Source organism: Triticum urartu, chromosome 7A (assembly GCF_056163025.1).
Source record: "Triticum urartu cultivar PI428250 chromosome 7A, HENAU_Tu73, whole genome shotgun sequence".
NCBI lineage: Eukaryota > Viridiplantae > Streptophyta > Magnoliopsida > Poales > Poaceae > Triticum > Triticum urartu.
The window spans coordinates 399,977,428-399,997,146 of NC_141879.1; the positions used below are offsets into that span (position 1 = coordinate 399,977,428).

Genomic DNA, 19,719 nt, shown 5'->3' on the forward strand with positions numbered 1-19,719 from the left:
TAATGTGATGAAACCATCATTTATGCTTTCAAGGTTGAGATTACCATCAACGAATTGATTGCAGAGCTTGTAGAAGTCATGCTTGATAATGTGCCAACAAGATTTCATAAACGCATGTTGAAGCCATCTGGGCTAGGTGCACGATCGACTGGCATAAGCTTAATAACATTATCGATCTCCTCCGTGGTGAATGGTACAATAAGCTCTTCTAACCCATCAACTTTTTCAATGATTCTATCAAGATTGAATTTCATATCATGATGTGATGCAGAGCCCAGCCTTTGCTTGAAAGTATTGAAGATGAGTGCCTCTTTTCCAGCATGATCCTCCACAATGGTGTCATTATCAGTAGTCAGGGAGGCAATGTTGTTAAATCTCATCCGTTCAGAGGCCATTGCTTGAAAGAACTTTGAATTCTCATCTCCGAACTTAACCCAACATATAGTGCAACGTTTTTTCCAATATTGTTGCTGATAGGATAAGAGACGTAGAATATGTGTCTTGAGAATCCTCCTAAAGTTTGCTTCTGGTAATGAGAGGGGTGTTTGTTTTCTAACTCATCAAGTTCAAAAAGTGCCTTATTGGAATTTTCAATGGCAATAGAAAGTCTAGAAATCCCTTTACTCCAAACCTTAAGAGCATGTCAGAGAGCATTTAGCTTTCTGCAGAGAACCGTGGCCATATTGTTGGACCAAATTTGTCTGCCCCAAACTTGCTGGACAATATAAAAAAAGCCATGATGTTGGACCCAATAAGATTCAAAATGGAACACCTTTGATCTTGGTATGGAGGTCTCAATTGTGACAACACAAGGAATATGGTCTGAAACTGGTCTCCCTAGGGGTTTAACCATGGTCTTGGGGTAAGAAGTGGTCCAATTGGAGCTAGTAAAGAACCAATCTAGTTGCTCTAAGAGGGGGTCTGTTTGCATATTGCTCCACATGAACGATCGTCCTTTAATAGGTAGTTCAATGAGGGCTTGTGAACGATTGAAATCGTTAAAGGTTATCATGTCATTAAGATTACCATCTGGTTTATTGCGGTTATCTGGGCTTCTGATGAAATTAAAGTCACCGACTAACAGCCAATCTTCATTATCAGGGATGTTTAATTGGACAAGCCATTGAATGAATGCTAGTCTCTGATCCCCCTGGCGGGGTCCATAGACATTCACAAGAGTCCAAAGGTGAGCGGACTGCATTGATTTGAAGTTAATGACCTGAGCAAAATCATTATAAGAGACAATATCTGCATGAAAATGGAGCTGTTCCAGATTGTAACGAGACCACCAGAGGCTCCCCGGGAGGGGACAAAAGCAAATTTATCATAGCGGCACGGGAAACAGGATTTAATGAATGCATTATCAAAAGAGGCCATTTTAGTTTCCTGCAAGCAAATAACAGCACAACCACTAGAGCTGATGGCGTTGGTCAGGGCTATCTGCTTGGCATCAGAGTTCAAACCCCAAACGTTCCAGCAGAGAATGTTCCAATTAACTGACAGAACCATAATAAAAGGTAGCTAGAGAACAAAAAAAGGCTAGGCAAAGGCCGAAGATGGCCCTGCGTCCTTATCATAAAGGAGAGCTTCCTCCGAGAGCTCCGCAGCTGGGATAGCGCAGAGGGTTGTGCCAATATGCTGAATCACCTAGATTGGAGTAGGCGGTGGTACTGCAGTAGTTGTTGTGGCTTTAGTGTTGTCGGAGATCATGACAGAGGAGGCAGAAGGCACAGTCCTTGGCTTGACCTTGGATTTTTTGCTGGACGTGTCCGCGACAGAAGGCACTTTGAAACCATCGTATTTGTTAGAGCGAGTACTCCTGCGCAGAACAATGGAACAATCTGGAGCCACAGGCTTTCCACGACGCCCAATCGAAGAAGAGCCAGATGGAACAGACAAATCCTCCGTTTGTGTCAAAGCAAGGACCGTTGGATTAGCATCACATGGAACTGAAGATCCCAAATTAACATTAATACTAGATGAGTTTTCAAGCACAAGTCCCAGGACCACAGTTTCAGAAGTTGCAACCGCAGGGACTATGTTTGAAGCCGTGTCAAGTAGGGGCAAACCAGTACCAGCATTTTCCTGTGCCGAAGGCATCCAAGCAGACAGACCAGGTATCAGGTTAGTGCAAGAGACCGAGGAGGCATGGTGAGTGTTCATGGAAGCTTGGTAGACCTCAAAAGAGCCCCTATCTTCAGAAAGAACCACTTTGATGTCAATGCTGTTGTTTCTAAAACCAAACCCGGTGCTCCAAGGGCCATAACTAGCAATAATTGGCATTATAGCAGCTGTGAGGAAAGTGTTGATTCTGACAAAAGGAATTCCAGAATTCAGCAGCATGGAGGAGACAGTATCTCCTTGGGACGTCAGCTCAAGATGTAAGCCCACAGTGGAGAGGGAGAGGTCAATTGTCAAGGAGTTGACACGGGTTGGTTCAACAACAGCATCAGAGGTATCTTCAGTAGACAGAGCAGGTGCAATTAGAGAGCTTTCTCCAGGTATCAGAACAGGGGCAGTAGCAGAGCTAGTTCCAGTAACCATGGAGTGAAGAACTGGCACAAGAACAAAGCTGTCAGACAGAGTGGCACTGGAGTCGGTGCTAGTATAGGAAGAAATTGAATCATTCCATGCCATTCTAGGGCTATCATGAAGATTGTTGGCAGGAAGCACACCGTCTTGCACATGTAATCCTTCTGCAGCAAGCCATTCCTGAAAATTGTACAAAACCGGTGGTGCTTGTGGAGGAGAAGGAGGCCACTCCCCCCAATTAACCTGAAAGTGCACATCATTGGCCTGAACACCCTGTTGCCCACCTTGTTGCTGCACATCATTAGCAGCAGCGTTCTGTGCCATCCAATTATGCAATTTGTATTACTTATTTAACCCTGAGAGGTGCAAGTTATGGATAAATAACAAGAAGACCTTCATACAGGTAAAGTATCACACACTGAAGACTTTGAAGAATTATAGACTTCATGACGAAGCCATAGTAAACGAGCCTATTAGAAATGCTGAGAACAGTATGATAGAAGCTGATTGTTGATTGTGGTGTGTGTGGATCCATCTCTCTTCCTCCCTAAGCTCTATCTCACCTATATCAAATCCTTGAACCATGGATGAACCAACCACTAAACTTTTCCTCGTAGAAACCTCCACATTTCTTCGAAGGGGATAAATACCTTGTTGTTTTGAACTCTGCCTTTCCTCTTCACCTGCAGATGGCAACCCTTTATGAATCATTCCACAAGGGCCCAGAAATGATCTTGACTTTGACTAGTGACCATGATTTTCCAAAGATCCTGAAGGATATGATGGGACATATTCACCTTGAAGGAGATGAAGTCTACAAGGGTTATCCTTTCATTGAAAATGGAGTGGAACTTTGGTACGTGGAAGTACACCTCCTCCTTTCATTGAAAATGGAGTGGAACTTTCCTACTCATTGAAGGAGCATAGGATTAATGAGTTCAAGGACCACATCGCACGTTTTCAACTGGACTAAACTTCTTACGAAGGAGTAAGGAATAATGTTGGGTTTACACGCTTGACCATACCAATCCATGTGGATGGCAACACTTGTAATAAGCTATGTTGAACTCGAAGTTGTACGAGAGGTTAAAGGATGTAATAAGGAATCTATTCATAAGGAGAATGCAACTTTGGCACACAAAAGTTCTGCTATTTCTCGCATGTAAGTTATACCCGCATGAGTAGGAACAACGTCACCCAAAAGCGTTTTATTAGTGTTGCAGGTGAAGACCTCTTAAAGAGGAGTGAGAATTCCCGAGTGTTAGAACACGCGATTCGCTAATCTACATATGAGGTAATGATTTGAGTACGAGATGGATTGATCACCATACCAGAGACTCTTATTTTACACTTTTGTATGTTTGATGGCTAAATCGAAGAGATTTGAGAACATAGTTCAGTGTCGACACGACAAGCTTGAAACCATAAAATGGTAAGACGTATTACCAATATAGATAGGCAACCATGCCTAACGTAGATGGACGGTGAGGAAAAATGCAAAGATCTTAAGGGAGTTCCATCGGAAGCTATCGGCCACCATGAGAATCTCGGAAGTAGTTTTGGAATCTATGGATTTTGAGAAAGACTTTTCTTTTGAGGAAAAGCCTAGTTCTAAACCATAGAAGCTCAATGAAGAACCATCATGGAATAAAGCAATTCTGGATATCCCTACAAGTTTGTTCTTAAGGGTGGTAGCACCCCAACACCCTCGAAGGACAATTTGGTCATACGACAAATCAACAGAGACTCCAGAATGGTGCGGGAAGACATAGGCATGCCAAGGAACTGGAATGCATAGAATTGAATTAATAGAAGACATTCTCTCAAGAAAGGAGGCAAAAGGATGAACCGCAAACCTGTAGATGATATGACCAAACCCTGGGGAAGTAACCCAAGGAACCCAAACCCTAACCTATTTCTTGCTAGCCTCTGCAGATCTCGAGGACGAGATTTATTTTAAGGTTGGTAGTCTGTAACATCCCAAAATTTTCCAAATTTTGGAATGTTAATATTTATTATTATTGAGTTAAATGTTATGATTTTTAGGGTAAATTCAAATCTTTTTGAGTATTTTTTTAAAAAATATCAAGTTTGGATTTCTTCTCTTGCAAACTCCTATGGAATATTTGAAACCACTTTTCCTAGTCTAGAAATAATTAAAGAGAATATGTGAACATTTTTGTCCTCTGATCTAAATAATAATTCTGAAAGAGCGAAAAATTTATTCATTGATTATCTAGTCTAATATTGTTATTAGTTATGCTTTCTCTCTGCCAGCCTATCTAGCCCATCTATCTCTTCTATATTTTTTCTTTCCTTTGCCCTTGGGCCACTTTTCTCACTAAAGCCCATCCTGAAGTGCAAGCCTAGGCACCGGTCGTCTTCCTCCTCTGTTCAGTACGTGAACATGAACAGAACCTGCAGAACCTCCACATTCATGACTTCCACCTCTTCCTCTCCCTCTAGTGCTAACCACAGTCATCCTTTCAACTGGCCACTAACACGAAAATTTAAGAGGAATGTCAGGAGAACTCATTCAGGAAATTAAAACTCAACTTTGTTGCTTTAATTAGACGAACGGATCCGTGAAACATTCCTGCACAATCAGCCATTAAAGGCCACGGTGAGCTCCCTTGATCTCCCCGTATCGACCCCCTCTTCCCTTATAAATAGGTCCCTGGAAAGCACAACAAATATGACCATCCCTAAGCTAGAAACCCCTCTCTGTCTTGCTCTCCTACATGAGCAATTGCTCGCTGGAGTTCAACAATAGAATCAAAGTCCGACGAGGATTCCGTCGTGACCGAGGTACCCCAAACCCCAACTCCTCCACCTTTCTCTTCCCCTTGTTGATGCGCATCTCGTTGACCCCTTTCCCCTCTCTATTTCGCAGCAGGAGACGAGAACCCCGAGGACCGAGGCTCACTGCCTCCGTGCGCAATTTCAGCCACTTCTGTCGAGTGAAGCAGAAAGGTCCCAAGATCCTTACAGAGTCCATTGAATTCTCCATCACCATCTCTCCACCGTCCGCCGCTCCTAATTCGCCGGAGCACGCCCGAACCACCATCCTCCTCATCACCGGCGACTAACTCCGGTGAGCTCTCTCTTAATTCCGTAATTCATTTTCAGGAAAATATCCAAACTTCGGAAATTCATATCTCCTAAACCACATGTACGATTTTAACAAATAAGATATCCACGGATTCGTTGGAACCTTTAGTTTATTATAAAAATATATAATTTCACCTTTGAGCAAACTATAATTCAGTTTTTATTTAAATACTAAATTGAGTATTTCGGCTATATCTTTTATTCCGTAAATCATATAAAAATGTTTTATATATCAAAGTTGGACCTTAGGACCTCACCTTTCTGTTGGAACTCATGGCGTAATTTTTTTAGCACGATTTAGTCACTGTTTTAACATCAACACCTTAATTTGACGTTCTCGATCATTGTTTAATAACTTCGTTAAAATAAGATTTGACACGAAGTTAAATCTCTTAGATTGATCCCTAGAAAACCTCTCTGGTCATGTGCCATCATCATACAAATTTGGATTTAGGAAATGTTACATCAATTTTTGTAACATAAACCTTATGGCATCAACTCCATCTATCATTTTCATTGGACCCAAGTCAAATATTGCAATCAAACCTATTATAGACTGTCGTAGAACTTGGTCACACAACCCTTCAAACCATAGTCCTCACTTAGTATCAATATTATCCAACCCAAGTATATGTCTGTCATATTTTCTTAAAAGACCACATCTGATCCTATATCAAACCTAACCATGCCCTAGAAATTATGATAGTGGCAATCGAATAATGTGTGTTGTTATATGGATTTTGATTTGGATGTTATTTGTGTGTTGAATTCTTGCTTGAACCATGGTTATGTGAATGTGGATATGCTGAGTGTCTTACTTGAGTTATTTATCGCGTTAGATTGCGGCGAGTGCGAAGGTGAATTCTACAAGGAGGTAGAACCTTGTGACTACGAAACTGAAGGCAAGTTGCAAATTGATCATGCTTCAACCTATATTTTCATACTATGCATAACTCTTTAAATTTTAATACTATGCATGTTTTATAAAAGTTTCGCAAAGTGTTATATTTAGCTAGAGCCATAGGTTCAAGACTCACCATTGGCCATGCTTGCACAAAATGGGTTGGATGAAAAGCAAAAAAAAAATAAACTTTAAACTTGCTCCCTTTGGAGCAAAGTTTTGAGAAGATCTTTTTAAAAAAAATTATATATTGTTTTACTTCTACTCCCCGGGCGGGATGGTATGACGGGAGCGTCTACAAGTGAATGTGCCCAACTGGGGTCTTGCACACAGGTTTTTTGTGGGGACCGCCGTCTAGGGGAATGCGATCTTCCAAGTACAGTTTTATGTAGCTTCAAGTACAGCCACATGCTAGTATGGGCTATGGTTTAGCTTAGTATTAACGGGAAACCCTTACCTCAAGACCGACATCGGAGAGGGGCTTTCATTCCTAAGTTGCGGGCGGCTTGGTCAGGTATAGGGGGGTTGTTACGGAAAGGCTTCATCACAATCTCCTCCTAGTCATACACTCAAGTGTATAATGATAAACGGGGTTGGTTGTGTCATGTGGGGAATGTGTACGACCTCTGCAGAGGGTTTAACCTAATCGATTAGTCGTGCCCTCAGTTACGGGCAATTTGAGCAACTAAGACTTGGACTGAAGAAGAATCTCCCCTCTCTTTTCTAAAAATCTGTTTTAAGGGTTAAAGTTGAGGAATGAGCACAGTGAATGTGTTTCACTTCAACCTTATGTATGTTTTAAACTATTTTTACAGAATGAGCACTGGTGCGTATATCCAAGTGTCTCGGTCCTACCTTTTATACTAAAAACTATTTCAATTTCAACAGAAGTTTACATAATTTACTATAGGAAGAAGATTGTCTTTATGCAAAAGAAACCTCCACCAATACTTACCCAGCATATATAATCTGTTATACTTTCTTTTGAAACTTGCGAGTACATTCCACGTACTCATCTGCACCTGTCATGTGCAGATCTCGACAGATTAAGAGACGATAGGGTTATGGTCTACACTCAACGAGCCCAGTGGCGTTGATGGAGCCCTAACTTAGCAACTACATACAATTCCGTTGTATTATGTGCTAGCTTGAGCTATGCCTAAGGTGTGATTTATATATATCTGGATCTACCATTGTAGTAGAATGATATATGTCTTACTGATATTCATTTCTGTTACTGTGTGTGCTAGCTATGATCCAGGGATAGCAAAGTAAGCATAGAGACTTGGATTCTACCAAATCCGGGTCGTGACAAAATAGTATCAGAGCATATGTTGATTGTAGGATGTGACCCTAGAAAATGGTTTAGAAATAGGAAGACCTTGATAGGAACAACAATTATTTTTGGTATTACTAAAACTGCAATTCTCGTACCTTTTGCTTTATTTACTAAGTCTCTCCTACTTCAAACATGTAGATGGAACATTGTGACTTGAGCCAGGCATCCCACTATGAAAGAGTTTTATTTGGAACCCATCTTTTAAGGTTGGTTCAGACACTAAGACTTCGAGTCCCCAAGATTGTAGCATGGCACCATTTGGAGGGGAGAAGCGACTGGAATGCCAACATTACCATTTATGGACTTCCAGAGATGGAGAACATGATCTTCTTCAAAACGCATCCAACTCTTGAGGGAGTTGTGAGTGATGCCGTACATGGCATAATAGCACGTCTATGCGGACGTTATCACTAGGAGCTAGGAGGCACCTTCTTTCGTGATTTGGGGTGGCAAGAGATCACTGGCGAACCTGGCAGGATCAAGGAAGATCACAAGAGAAAACTCAACGATATGTTGAATTATAATCTGGATTTAGAAAGGTATATCAAAGGACTTCAATTGGAGCATTCCGAAGCTTTGCAGAAGATAGAGGCCATGAAGGAAGTTAGAACCCTCCTGGAGCAGAAGGTGGGGATAATGCGAGAATATTTGGAGGAAAACAAAGACAAAGTCCAAGCTCAAGAGACAGAAATCAAGAAAACTTCAGAAGGGATTATGGGAAGAAAAGGCTGGCAATAAGAAACTCAAGCTAGAAAACAGGGTTCTAAAAGGAGAAAAGGCTGAAGAAGAGGACTTCTCAGTTAACTCCTCTGATGAGAGCGGCAATACCTCCCTCAGCAGCATCAACTTGAATGTTGAATCTAGAACTTAAGACCACCATGGCTGTAATAAAGGAGGAACGCTTGCGAGTAGTGTACCGACCATGCCGAACGTATGTGGATGGCGGTACATAGGATTGATTGAATAAAATTATGTGTGGATTTGGATTTTTTTGATTTTTTTTCATTAATTTAACTATAGTTTTCATTTTACTTGTGTGATTTAAAATATTGTGTTATTAGTATACGAACTCCATAGATTTGTATTATTTATTTAGCCCTGAGAGGTGCAAGTTACGGATAAATAACAAGAAGACCTTCATACGGGTAAAGCGTAACACACTGATGACTTTGAAGAATTATAGACTTCATGACGAAGCCATAGTAAACGAGCCTATTAGAAATGCTGAGAACGGTATGATAGAAGCTGATTGTTGATTGTGGTGTGTGTGGATCCATCTCTCTTCCTCCCTAAGCTCTATCTCACCTAGATCAAATCCTTGAACCATGGATGAACCAACCACTAAACTTTTCCTCGTAGAAACCTCCACATTTCTTCGAAGGGGATAAATACCTTGTTGTTTTGAACTCTGCCTTTCCTCTTCACCTGCAGATGGCAACCCTTTACGAATCATTCCACAAGGGCCCAGAAATGATCTTGACTTTGACTAGTGACCATGATTTTCCAAAGATCCTGAAGGATATGATGGGACATATTCACCTTGAAGGAGATGAAGTCTACAAGGGTTATCCTTTCATTGAAAATGGAGTGGAACTTTGGTACGTGGAAGTACACCTCCTCCATGAAAAAGGAGTTTGTCCAAAGACTACTGGGCAATACTTTTTCATTTCCCGAGTACCTCGAACCACCTTCTTCGACTCTATTGGTGAAGCTGACATGGAAGCCATACGTCATATTGGGGAAATCCTTGAAGTCAGACTCCGTCATACCCAAGAGTACTTGAGGGAAGTATATGCTGAGCTGATGGACATGAAGTTCATGGTCGTCGTGAAGGAGCATAGGATTACTGAGTTCAAGGACTACATCGCATGTTTTCAGCTAGACTAAACTTCTTACGAAGGAGTAAGGAATAATGTTGGGTTTACACGCTTGACCATACCAATCCATGTGGATGGTAGCACTTGTAATAAGCTATGTTGAACTCGAAGTTGTATGAGAGGTTAAAGGATATAATAAGGAATCTATTCATAAGGAGAATGCAACTTTGGCACACAACTGTTCTGCTATTTATCGCATGTAAGTTATACACACATGTGAAGGAACAACGTCACCCAAAGGCGTTTTATTAGTGTTGTAGGTGAAGACCTCTTAAAGAGGAGTAAGAATGACCGAGTGTTAGAACATGCGATTCGCTAATCTACATATGAGGTAATGATTTGAGTACGGGATGGATTGATCACCATACCGGAGACTCTTATTTTACACTTTTGTATGTTTGATGGGTAAATCGGAGAGATTTGAGAACATAGTTCAGTGTCACACGACAAGCTTGAAACCATAGAATGGTAAGACGTATTACCAATATATATAGGCAACCGTGCCTAACATAGATGAACGGTGAGGAAAAATGCAAAGATCTTAAGGGAGTTCCATCGGAAGCTATCGGCCACCATGAAAGTCTCGGAAGTAGTTTTGGAATCTATGGATTTTGAGAAAGACTTTTCTTTTGAGGAAAAGCCCAGTTCTAAACCAGAGAAGCGCAATGAAGAACCATCACGGAATAAAGCAATTCTGGAAATCCCTACAAGTTTGTTCTTAAGGGTGGTATCACCCCAACACCCTCGAAGGACAATTTGGTCATACGACAAATCAACAGAGACTCCAGAATGGTGCGGGAAGACATAGGCATGCCGAGGAACTGCAATGCACAGAATTGAATTAATAGAAGACATTCTCTCAAGAAAGGAGGCAAAAGGATGAACTGCAAACCTGTAGATGATATGACCAAACCCTGGGGAAGTAACCCAAGGAATCCAAACCCTAACCTATTTCTTGCTAGCCTCTGCAGATCTCGAGGACGAGATTTATTTTAAGTGTGGTAGTCTGTAACATCCCAAAATTTTCCAAATTTTGGATGTTAATATTTATTATTATGGAGTGAAATGTTATGATTTTTAGGGTAAATTAAAATATTTTTGAGTATTTTTTAAAAAATATCAATTTTGGATTTCGTCTCTTGCGGACTCCTATGAAATATTTGAAACCACTTTTCCTAGTCTAGAAGTAATTAACGATAATATGTGAACAATTTTGTCCTCAGATCTAAATAATAATTCTGAGAGAGCGAACAATTTATTCATTGATTATCTAGTCTAATATTGTTATTAGTTATGCTTTCTCTCTGCCAGCCTATCTAGCCCATCTATCTCTTCTATATTTTTTCTTTCCTTTGCCCTTGGGCCACTTTTCTCACTAAAGCCCATCCCAAAGTGAAAGCCGAGGCACCGGGCGTCTTCCTGCTCTGTTCTGTACGTGAACATGAACAGAACCTGCAGAACCTCCACATTCATGACTTCCACCTCTTCCTCTCCCTCTAGTTCTAACCACAGCCATCCTTTCAACTTGCCACCAACATGAAAATTAAGAGGAATGTCAGGAGAACTCATTCAGGAAATTAAAACTCAACTTCATTGCTTTAATTGGATGAACGGATCCGTGAAACGTTCCTGCACAATCAGCCATTAAACGCCACGGTGAGCTCCCTTGATCTCCCCGTATCGACCCCCTCTTCCCTTATAAATAGGGCCCCGGAAAGCACAACATATCTCACCATCCCTAAGCTAGAAACCCCTCTCTGTCTCGCTCTCCTACACGAGCAATTGCTCACCGGAGTTCAACAATAGCACCAAAGTCCGACGAGGATTCCGTCGTGACCGAGTCACCCCAAACCCCAACTCCTCCACTGTAACATCCCAAATTTTCAATTTGGATGTTATACATAGGTCATTCTTTCATATCATATTTTATTGCATTTTTGCTCAGCAATCCTCGAAATCCTAAGCAACTCAAGGACCCACGAAGAGAGTTGGGGATTTCCTGGTTTCCTTATTTGATTTTTTATCAAATAGTGAAACGAGGATTTTGGTTTTAATTATTTTTCTCTCCAAAAAAATTTCATAGTTAAAAATATATGAGAGGAGAATATATGACTTGAAATATTGGAGGAAAAATATTTAAATCATGTATTTGATTTTATTTGGATTTTATTGCAACTTGTTTACATTAGAAAAATTGCACGTTTTTCAAAACTGCATTTAGGGCCAAAAAAATGTTCATGTTGTTCTAAATATTTTATTTAGACGGTGAACATTTATTTTGGCATTTTTAGATTTTTATTTTATTTTCTAGGATTTATTTTCTGTTCGGCAGAATTATTTAAAAAAAAGAACTCCTAAGCGCCGACTGGGCCAAACCCAGCCGGGCCGGCCCAAACGCCGCCGCCGCCGTCTCCCGCGCGGAGTCGCGTGCGCCACCGCCCCGACTCGGACCAGAGTCCGAGCCGGACTCCTCCACCGCCGCCGCCTTGCCCCCTCCTCCAAGCCACCTCCCCCCCCCTTATATATCGCGCCACCCCGCCACCACCACCACCAAACCCCGCCGCCCCGCAAGCCCGCTGCCCCGCTGCCCGAGCCCCGCCTCGCCGGAGAGGTAACGCACCGTTCGCCGCCACCCGGTTTTTTTTAAGAAAACCGATTCGGTTTTTTCTGAAAAAAAACCCTAGTTTGTTTTTTTAGATCGGTTCGCCGGTTTTTCCCGGTTCTTTTATTTAGCGGACGTTCGTTCGTATGTTCGCTTTAACGAACGGTTTTCTCCCGTTAGTTACAGCTAACGAACGCTCGTTCGTTAGTCTATTCGTCAATTTTCTTTTATCGGATTCTTTCCGCGATTATTCTCGATCACGATTTCTGATCCGATTTTCGTTTTAGTTTATCTTTTCGCTCGTTAGTCGGAATCAGGCGATTCAAACGCCTAGATCTTCGTCTCGAGACTCTCTCTCCGCTTAACCAACTTGAACAAGATTTTGGTACTATAAAATTTGACCTTAGTTCAGATTAGTACACGGATCTTGTTTCTTTTGCTATTTGAGTTTCGTTGCTTCGTTTGGTTTGATTCTTTTTGCAAACCGGAGTTCTTGAGTTGAACTTTCCGGTTAGATCTTCTTATTTGATTTTTACTCGTGCTTCTTTGTTAGTTGCTTATGTATGCTATTGTTTGTTTGCGATAGAATTCCCGGAGTGCGAAGCGTGTTATTTGGAGTCTCTAGATTACGCGGATCGTCAACAAGGCAAGTAACACTTTGATCATATCCCTTTATCACCAAGTTTTTATGCATTAGTTTCAATCCTCAAACATCGCATGGTTAGGATGACATTAACTTGTGGGTTGGGAAGTATTTGATGAGGTAGAACCTATTGCCCTGTTACATTAAAACCCTTGGGAGTTACTTCTACGCGTTGCTTATATTGCTATGCTATGCTCGTAGACGTGGTTTGGGTGAGTGAAATCCATGACAGATGCGAGATTGTTAATTAATGGTTCAACTTAAGGTGGCAACTTAAATTTACATCTGGGTGGATTGAGGCACCTGGAGTACCTAGTGTTGCCTGTATTTTTTTGGAAATCCTGGAGTACCCGTGTGATCTTCCTATGGACCGCCACCAAGTCTCAAAGGGAACTGAGATTTTTCATGCTAGAAACTTCCGTGTGCAGCCACAAGCTATTATGGGCTCTAGCATAGTTGAGTAAGTTACGTGAAGCTCTTGAAGAGGTAGATCGGCAGGTAGTGGGTTTGTAGGTTCGATATGGTCTACCCGGAGTAGAGAGTTAATGTTTCTGAAAGACTGTGTCTCGGTCATCCGTTTCTCAAACATCATGTAGTGCGAGAAATCCAACGGAGGCAATCGGGTCTTGTGGGGAAAAGTGCGCAAACCTCTGCAGAGTGTATAAACTAATCATGGTTAGCCATGTCCCCGGTTATGGACAATCTTGAGTATCTAGTACTTGGAGTACCTTAAGTATCTCACCACTCTTAATTAATATTGTTGGGTTGTTAATCACTTTAATTTGGATTGAGTTGGAGGAACTTTCTCAATGATGTTTCAACTACCTTGATAGTTAAATTAAAATCTATTCCTTTGTTGTAGGAAAAAATTGTCTTTTCGCAAAACTGTAACCATAGAGCTTTGCACCAGCCATATATGCATGTAGTGATAGCATTATCCTGTTCTTGCTCTACTGTGTTACTTTGCCAGCATATTCCATGTGTTTACCCTTTTCCAGGCTGCAACGTATTATGTTGCAGACTTTTCAGATGAGGAGTAAGGTTCGTTAGGTCGTTGCCGTGCAGCTCAGCTATGCCGTAGGAGTTGATGGACTCACTTTATCTTCCAAGCCTTCCGCTGTTATCGTGTTAGATGGCCCTAAGCCATATTTATTGTAATCAGATCTCTTTTGAGACATCCGATGTAATAAGTGTGTGATTGCTACTCTATTATAAATCCTTCGAGTACTGTGTGTGTCAGCATTACCGATCCAGGGATGACACTAAAGCATAGAGACTTGACCGTTTGAGGTCGGGTCGCTACAAAGATGGTATCAGAGCACACGCTGAGTGTAGGACACGACCATTAAGCTAAAGCCCTAGATCACTATTCTCTTCTCATTTCCGACTCCTCTCCATTTTCTACTCTTTAGGATGACGGAGATGAAGAACAAGTTTGCACAACCGGATGAAGACACACCTTTTGGACGACACTTGAAGGAAGTCACTAGGTAGTTGAATATAGGAATACCAAGCTTCACCGAGACCTACAACGCCACTTTACCAAAAGAGGAGCGATGGATGATTCAAGTTCAAGTTCCAGGAAGGACATTCACGCTAGTCACTAAGCCCATAGAATTTTCCTTCGACGCACCAACCTGGAGTTTAGGAAAGAGTATGGCAGCTCACATCACCATGGGACGCATTGGAGAAGTATATCACAAGGATCTTAAGGACACTATCTACCAGATATGTGGGCGCCGAGACGAGCAATGGGAGATGATCAGCACCAGGAAGGATAGATCAATTGCAGCTTTCATCCAGGAACTAAACCAACACATTCGACGCCAGGAGAATCAGATGTGCGCAGACATGATAGATTTGAAGAAGGCGAAGACAAGGATCATCGAGCTAGAAGAAGAACTTAAGTCTACACGCGATGGATATGAGGAGGAAATTGCAATACTATTGGAGAAGAATGATGACCTGATTAAGAAGATCGGAATATTTATGGGAGACCCCACACCAGTAGAAGAAGATGAAGAACCCAAGGAGATTCAACCGGAGGACTACATCATCATCAACGACACTGACTCCGACCTTAGCGATGATGACTGTGAAGACGAAGCTGGAGTAGATATCATGGAGTCTGCAATCGAGGAATATTTTTAGTATTCCACCATGTAAATAAAGTAGTCCGAGCACTTTTGCGATAGTTAGATCGATTGTATGCCTTGCTTGATTGATTGGGTGAAATGATTGTGTTTGTCTCATGTGCATTTGGGTAGTGCCTTCTCATTAGACCTCATTCTATTCTAATCTCTTCCATCTAAACCCATCAGATGCCTCCGAGACGTGACCCCGGATTTGCCTTCCCGCCTGAGCTCACTCAGTTGATCCAGCAGCAGAATACCCTGATGCAATTGTTAGTTCAGAATCAGGGCAACAATAACAGCAACAACAATCCACCACCACCACCACCATTTGACAACTTAGCCAGTTTTCTGAGGTTGCAGCCGCCGATGTTTTCCAGTAGCACCGAGCCTATAGTAGCAGATGATTGGCCCTGCAAGATTGGAAGGGAGTTGACCACTGCATGATGTACTGATGCTGAGAAGGTGCTTTTTGCCTCACATCAGTTGGATGGACCAGCAACATCATGGTGGGAGAATTACACTGTCACCTACCCTATAGCCACGGTGACATGGGACCAGTTTCAGCAAGGTTTCTGCACAGCCCATGTCTCAACTGGAGCTATGAGTATGAAGAAGCATGAGTTTCGCAACTTACGCCGGGGGAACCATACTGTGGCTCACTACGTGGATGAGTTTAGCAAGCTATCGCGCTATGACCCTGACGATGTGGCCACGGATGCCGTGAAGCAGGAGAAGTTTATGGAAGGGCTGAATGATGAGATGAGTATGCAGTTGATGGTAGCCACCTTCAACAACTACCAGGAGTTGGTAGATAAGGCTCTTATGATTGAAGGGAAGCAACAGCATATTGAGAGCCGTAAGAGGAAGTATGGACAAGGGAGGTATAACTCAGGATCTCAGCAGAAGCCTCGCCTAACCCCGAACTCGGGAGGACTTGTTCATAACCATGGAGGTCATAACCACACCGGAGGAGGATCGCATAATCACAATGGTACTAAGAATGGGAGTGGGAACGAAGCCAATAACAATCAGAACCGCCCTAGTCCAGCCACACCCGCCAAAAGAGATCTAAGTCACGTTACTTGTTTCAAGTGCGGGAAGACTGGACACTATGCCACAGAGTGCCCTGAAGAAAAGAATGGAAATGGAAATGGGAGCGCTGGGAATAAGCCCAATCCATTCAACAAAGGACAAGTGAACCACATTAACATGGAGGAGGTTGAAGAGCAGCCGGACGCGGTAATAGGTAAGTTTTTGGTTAAGTCATTTACCGCTTTTGTTCTATTTGATACTGGTGCATCTCATTCATACATATCAAGGGGATTTGTGGATAAGTTTAAACTACAAACCCAAACCCTTAGGACCCCTCTCTTAGTGAGTTCACCTGGAGCAGAGTATATGGCTAGTCGATGGTGCGACCAGATACCCCTAACCATTGGCACCCATGTTTTTCCGTCCGACCTAATTATCTTGGAGTCACAAGGATTGGTGTGATAATAGGTATTGACTGGATGTCAAAGTATGGAGGAAGCATTGACTGTGCTAGTAAGTCGATTTATCTCACCACCCTGGAGGGAAAAAGGATTAAGTATGTATCTAGGCATGTGCCTAGGAGGAGTCAAGTGAATACTCTCACAGGAGTTGTTCAGGAGGAAGTGCCTGTAGTGAAGGATTACCCGGATGTTTTTCCAGAGGAGTTACCAGGCATGCCACCGGATCGAGATATCGTGTTTTTGATAGAGCTATTGCCAGGTATCGGGCCAATATCCAAGAGACCCTATCAAATGCCCGTGAATGATCTGGAGGAAATTAAGAAACAGATCAAGGAGTTGTTGGAGAAAGGATACATTCGAAGGAGTTCATCACCTTGGGGAGCCCCAGTGCTTTTGGTGGAGAAGAAGGATAAATCTCTAAGAATGGTTGTTGATTATCGGGCCTTGAATGAAGTAATGATCAAGAACAAGTACCCACTTCCGATGACCAATGATTTGTTTGATCAGCTGCAAGGAGCTAAGGTGTTTTTGAAGATCGATTTGCGATCGGGATACCATCAGTTGAAGATTCGAGAGAAAGATATACCCAAGACAGCATTCACCATGCGTTACGGATTATACGAATATATGGTCATGTCATTTGGACTGACTAACGCCCCTGCCTATTTCATGAGAATGATGAACAAGGTGTTCATGAGGTATTTGGACAAGTTTGTTGTGGTGTTCATTGATGACATTATGGTATACTCGAAGAATGAAGAGGAGCACAAGGAGCATTTGCGACTAGTTCTCGAGAAACTCAGGGAACACCAGTTGTATGCCAAGTTCAGCAAATGCGAGTTTTGGTTGAAGGAAGTCGGATTCCTTGGGCATGTTATATCAGGAGAAGGTATAGCAGTAGACCCCAGCAAGGTTCAGTCAGTCATTGAATGGATAGCACCCACTTCAGTTAGCGAGATCCACAGTTTTATTGGACTCGCCGGATACTATCGGAGATTCATTGAGAATTTTTCCAAGATTGAAAAGCCAATGACGGAGTTATTGAAGAAGGATACCAAGTTTAAATGGACAGAAGACTGCGAGGCAAGTTTTTAGGAGGTGAAGAAACGTTTGACTAAAGCCCCAGTGCTGACGCTGCCAGATATACATAAGGATTTCCAAGTGTATTGCGACGCCTCTCGCTTAGGACTTGGATGTGTGCTTATGCAGGACGGAAGAGTTGTTTCGTATGCCTCGCGACAACTAAAACCTCACGAGTTGAATTATGCCACGCATGATTTGGAGTTAGCAGCCGTAGTGCATGCATTGAAGACTTGGAGACATTACCTTATTGGAAACCGTTGTGATATGTACACGGATCATAAGAGTTTGAAGGACATCTTCACACAAAAGAAACTGAACCTTAGGCAAAGGAGATGGTTGGAGCTTATAAAGGATTATGACATGAAGTTGCACTATCATCCAGGAAAGGCCAATGTCGTAGCAGACACTTTAAGCCGGAAGAGTTATGCTAATATCCTTGTGAGTAAGGGAGTGCCAAAGGAGTTAGCAGAGGATATCATGGAACTTCAATTAGAAATTGTACCTAGAGGTTTTGTTGCAACAATGGAGGTTCAGTCTACATTGTTGGGAAAGATTCGAGAAGCTCAGAAGGATGACAAAGAGATTGCCGAGATAAAGGAGAAGATGAGCAAAGGAAAGGCCAAAGGTTTTCGTGAGGATGAGCACGATACCTTATGGTTTGAGGACCGGATATACATGCCCAATAACACAGAGATCAGAAAGTTAATACTACAGGAGGCTCATGACTCACCATACTCAATACACCTCGGAAACACCAAAATGTATTTGGATTTGAAGGGACATTTCTGGTGGACAGGTATGAAGAAGGATATTGTTGAGTATGTAGCCGTATGTGATGTATGTCAGAGAGTGAAGGCAGAGCATCAAAAGCCGACAGGATTGTTACAGCCTATGCCGATACCCGAATGGAAGTGGGATAAACTTGGCATGGACTTTATCACCGGATTACCCAGGACCAAATCAGGATATGATTCCATATGGGTAGTAGTTGATCTCTTGACCAAAGTGGCTCACTTTATCCCAGTGAAAACTACTTATACAAGTGCGAAGTTGGCCAAGATATATATGTCCAGGATCGTATGTCTGCATGGAGTTCCGAGGACCATCGTATGAGATAGAGGAACACAGTTTACCTCAAAGTTTTGGCATCAGCTACACCAGACCATGGGAACAAGACTGGAGTTCAGTACAGCATTTCACCCGTAGACGGATGGACAGACCGAGAGAGTCAACCAGATTTTGGAGGACATGTTGAGAGCCTGTGCGCTAGATTATGGATCTAGTTGGGATGACAATTTGCGTTACGCAGAGTTCTCATACAACAATAGCTACCAAGCCAGTTTGAAGATGGCACCGTTCGAAGCCCTGTACGGACGAAGGTGCAGAACGCCGTTAATGTGGGATGAAGTAGGAGACCGACACTTGTTTGGACCAGACTTGATCAAGGAGTCTGAAGAGATGGTTAAGCTGATTCGTGATAGACTGAAGATTACTCAGTCCAGGCAGAAGAGTTATGCAGACTCGAAACGCAAGGAGGTAACCTATGAAATTGGAGATAGAGCATATCTGCGAGTATCGCCCTTGTGAGGATTAAAACTTTTTGGAGTTAAAGGAAAGTTAGCCCCGAGATTTGTAGGACCGTATCTTGTTGTGGAACGGAAGGGAGAAGTTGCCTACAAATTGGAATTACCCGAGGGACTGTCAGGAGTTCATGATGTGTTCCACGTTTCATAATTGAAGAAGTGTCATGCTGAGATGGCTGATATACCGTTAAGAGATACAGTACCCTTGGAGGCGATTCAGTTGGATAGTGATTTGACTTATGAGGAAAAGCCAGTTAAGATTCTTGAGTTTGCTAGCCGAGTCTCCCGCAGCAAGGTCATCAAGTTTTGCAAAGTTCAGTGGAGCCACCATACCGAGGATGAAGCCACCTGGGAACGAGAGGATGATCTATGCAAAGACCACCCACACCTATTTTTCTAGCCAACCCAAATCTCGAGGGC

The 19,719-nt window shown here is 42.4% G+C and overlaps 1 pseudogene; it reads left to right on the top strand.

The window, feature by feature from the left end:
- The first annotated feature begins 8,021 nt into the window (after positions 1-8,021).
- LOC147959742 (uncharacterized) lies at positions 8,022-8,754 on the top strand (annotated as a pseudogene).
- The last annotated feature ends 10,965 nt before the right edge of the window (positions 8,755-19,719 follow it).